A 4800-nucleotide genomic window follows, 5' to 3' on the forward strand; every position below is an offset into this window, starting at 1 on the left:
CTATTTGCTTATTTAGTGACGAGCAAAGTTTGGATGTCTTGACGGTGACTTTAAATAAGGAATTTGTTGAAGGACCATTCCAGTGTTGATGCGTGTTTTAGACCATTTACCAATGTATACATGACATTACTTTTAAAGCTCCACGTATCATTATTTTTATACGAACAATCGATCAAGTGACGGTGTAATAATAAGCGTCACTTGTAGTGACAAACCCACAGAGAACTATCACCAACCCTGCAGTGCACCTCAGCACATTGAGCCTTTTTCAGCTCATTGATTTGGAACAGCTGTTTTCAGTGAAACAGCTGCGATACATCCACTGTTCACTACCTGCTCAGCAGCAAACAGCAGACGGACACAGTTGGAGACTATAGCTGGTGAACACAGTGGAGCATCTAGCAGCTGAAGAGACACACATTTGTCTCAGGAGTTGTTTATCATAACTTTATGAGGTGATATATCAGCTTTGTGTCACAGTTCTGCTGCCACCATGTGGCCAAAATAGAAATGAATACCGCTTTAATAAATGGGCTGAAACATGCAAAAACACTGGTTAGTACTCATGTAGCTGGGTTGAAAGGTCATCAGGTTCAGGTATTATATATATAGGGCAGAGCAGTGTTTCCTTAAATCAGGAGTGCGTAACTTTCATCTCCCCCCTCTTACTCAAATACTGTCGACACTGCTTAAGATGTAGGCCTGCAGGTGAGCTCGCTGCATCTCCCCCGCCACCAGTGTCCTTGCCTTCAATCGCTTTCTTTTTTTTTTACTTTAATCCTTCCTCTGAACGCAGAGTTTCTTTTTTTTATCTGGAGCATCCACTCCAGAAACATTTCTTGGAGGCTTCTTAGGATTTTCCACCATAGCTTCTGCCATACTTTTAGCTGTGGCTGGTTGATGTAAAATGCATCACCAGGGTGCCAGCGCGGGAAAGTCGCCACAGACACACACACACACACACACACACACACAACTCACTCACTCCGGTGTACTGAGAAATACCGAGAGCTTACCCTGACGCGATAAGCTTAATCAGCATTGTGTGATCTCATTTGACAAGGGCTTGAACGTAACGGATGTTCGTTATGTAAAAGTCCCGCACTGAACCTTAAAGGAGGACTCTGCAAGTAATCAATATTAATCTACAAATGACTGACCTTTTATTGGCTTTTTTTTTTGATTTGCATGACGGACCCTTACACAACCAGTCAGTCATGAGTCACAGGAAGCATGGAACAGATGGCTGGCTTATGTTTTTAGTCCATGACCTTTCACCCAGCCACGTAAACCCTTCCAGATCCACAGTATCGCCGCATATAATCCCATATCATTGGTTTCATAATATAATAATATATAATACTCTGAAAGAAAAAAGGATCAAAGACCCTGAGATCAGTGTCTCAGGGTCTTTGATACTCAGATTGTTGTCTGTTGGGATGTGTCTTAATGAGCTGGCTTCCTGAGTTGTGTCATGTTTTTTGCTGTGATGTGTAAGTGGGTTGATGTTTGATTCTTCTTTTAGGAAACTTGATGTCTTCTCCTCTCAGGGAAACCCACCCCAATTATTCTCCTCCATTTAGGTTTTTGACGCACCATACAAGCACAAATCTTCCGTACAGGAGTATAGGTTATTTCCCTATGCTTATAGGCAACATAAGGACTATTTAGTACCATTCAAAAGCCGTCAGTCATAACAGAGAAAGTAATTTATAGAAGCAGTCCCAACAGTTTGGGAAATATCTTGATTTTTCTCTTTGATCACTGCAGATCCACGCTCGATTAGTCTTCCAAACACACCTTATGTGTAGGTCAGAAACATACTTAATCTCATAGATCTCCACATTTGATGCAGCACTAAAGGAAAAATCCACCGGCAACTGTAAGGAACGCAGTATAGCTCACACAGATATTTGCAATGCACGTCATGTTTCAGGGTTTATTTTGTTTATCTGGGTGTGAAGTTGTTATTATTCTGTAGAACTGATCAAACATACTGTAGATCACATGATGCCACGTACACTAGTACAGCCACACTACATGTTGTAGTTTGAGTCAAGAGTGTTGTCTTTGCACAGGCTTTGGGGAAATGTAGGAAGCCATTGAGATCTATACACAGCTAGAGCTAAATGTGTTATTTCCTTTACCAATGTGTCTCCCTGTCATTATAATTTCACTTAATTGTTTTAATGCTTAAGTATTTACAGTGTCCATTTCATTATCCCTTTATTTCAAAGACACCTTTCTTTAATTTGTGTATGCAGTGTGAGTGTGTTTTAGGTGACACACATTTTTAGTTTTAGTTTTATAATACACAGCTCAAATGCTAATTAAATAACTCAAAATCAATTTATTAAATTGATTGTATTGAAACACTGTAACGTTGTTTTTTTTCCATGGACAGACTCCAGACTCCATATAAATGAGTCAGGTTGGTGCTGGAATGTATGAGAAGTGTAAGATGATGTAAGGGAGATTTTCTCTTTACAGTATGCATACCCACATTGTGATTTGCTCAGTGCTTCAATGTACATGAACTGAACCATTTAGCAGCATTGCATTGTTTACGGTGTATATGATCTTGTAAGAATGTATATGCCATATCCACAGAGCAGAAACCACATCCTGGGCTATAGACCCTGTCCAACCCTTTTATATGGAGCCCGTCTCTACATGTTGTTAGTCATGGGACTGCCAAACAGGAAGAAAACATTGTTAGATTTGAAATTATTTTGAAGGAACTCTACACTTCTGGCTCAGCTACTTTGTCTCTGAAGAAGGTGAAGATTAGACATGTTTGTTTCTCCCCGAGGTTGTGTAATGGTTGTTGGTGATCGCTGTGTTTTTATTTCGCTTTGCACAGAAGTTTTCTAGTACGCAGGACATTTCTTAGTCCTTGATATAATTTCGTTGTCTGATTTGTTTGTGAGTTATATATTTGTAAATACATTAACATGATCATTAAAGCTTTTTCTATAAAGTACAACTTTATTTCACTTTTTTGTTGGTACAAATATCATAAATTATAACATAACATTTGAGTCAATCATCCAGAGAAAGACAATTAAATCATTGTTACTTTTCATCTCTTCAAGGTTTGAATAACCCAATTTCTATTTATTTTCATTTTACAGTTTGTATCTTCCAGGATATTTTGCCCATTTAGGGTGTAGATATGAAAAAGTAAAATGTTGTTTTGTTGTTTGCAACCTGACATGCAGGCAGACAATAAAAACAGCTAGTGTAGTCTGTGGACTGTAACGTTAACCAAAGTAACTAAGCAAGAACATTCATTTAATTCTGGAGATATGTAAAACTAAAGGATGCTGTTTACACAGTTTCACTGTTTTCATTCTGTTATTGATTTGAACAGTTAATGTTTTTTTTTAATCTGTAAAATAATAGAACATTTCAGGTAAAATTACAGCAAAAACAGCAATTTTGCATATGCATAAGTACATAGAGTGACAGATAATAACAGCTGTTATCCTCCAAAAATGGCAGCGCCGCCCCAGAATGCACTGCGATTCCACTCCCTATAGAAGGTATTTTTATAGTTAAATACACTTTTTTAAGCTATTTTAATTTCCAGTGACATTTCCAGTTTAAAATGTAAACCTACTGTTACTGTTATATTTTAGACTCGTTAAAATGTTTCATTCAGTGCATATCTCGGTCACAGCTTAATAACTAAATATATGAGATCCATATACATTTTTTTAATTATTTTAGGCTATGTGTTAAACAAATACATTTTTGACTGATACACCATTATTTTTAATCTTTAAAATCTGTATCTGACTTTCCTGGGTCGAGACCAGCTTTGAATCCGCCCACTCCTGCAGTCCAGCCAAGAAAATTGTATAATATGATGTACTAATTTACTACATAGACTTCTAAAAACTTTCTTTTATAGGAAAGCGTTTTTGAGTGATTAATATGATGCTGGCTTTTATCATCCCTTTCTGGCCATTTTATTCTGCTTTTTAAATTGTATTTTACCCCCAGATGTTTCTTGTTTTTATGATCCCTCTGTTGATTGTATTTTATTCTTTGCTCATTTATTGTGTTTTTTGTTTTTTTGCTGAAAAGCACTTTGTAACCTTGTTTAGAAAAGTGTTATATAAATAAAGTTTATTATATATTATTATTATTATAAATGCTTCAGAATAAAAAATACTTTACAGGCCTACCAGTTGGTGGCGGCAATGTGCAATTGTGTTGTTTGTTGCCAAAGGAAGAAGAACATGGATATATATAAAGAGAAGATAATAATGCACTATATTCACTTTTTTAATAGTGGTGTATCACAGCTGTTACCCTGCACTATATTCAGTTTTAACAGTTTTCTTCATCTCCTTGTATTGTTATATCTGGTATATTTTTTTGTACTTTGTACTTTGCACTACTAACTTTTTTACTGCCTTTTTACTAACATGTTTTGTACTATGGAATTTCCCTCGGGATCAATACAGTTACTATCTATCTAGCTTAGTTATCTATCTATCTATCTAAGAAGAGGAAAAAAATGGTCGTGTCTAGAAGGTAACCCGTAAATTACGTAAATCTGATCTGAGGGCTGCAAAAACTCTCGCGAGACTAACTGCACGACGACCTATCTATCATAACCTTACCTTCATGCCTAATGTCTAACATCTCGCGAGAGATTCCTCCAATTTACTGGTTCCCTTTTAGACAACCAAGGGGAGGCGTTCACATGGATGTGGGCGTTAATAGTATTACCATGGCAACTGTGCTGACGTGTAAGGACGTCCCTCCCATGTCACTCCTCCTTTATAT

Source organism: Sebastes fasciatus, chromosome 7, assembly GCF_043250625.1.
Source record: "Sebastes fasciatus isolate fSebFas1 chromosome 7, fSebFas1.pri, whole genome shotgun sequence".
Taxonomy (NCBI): Eukaryota; Metazoa; Chordata; class Actinopteri; order Perciformes; family Sebastidae; genus Sebastes; species Sebastes fasciatus.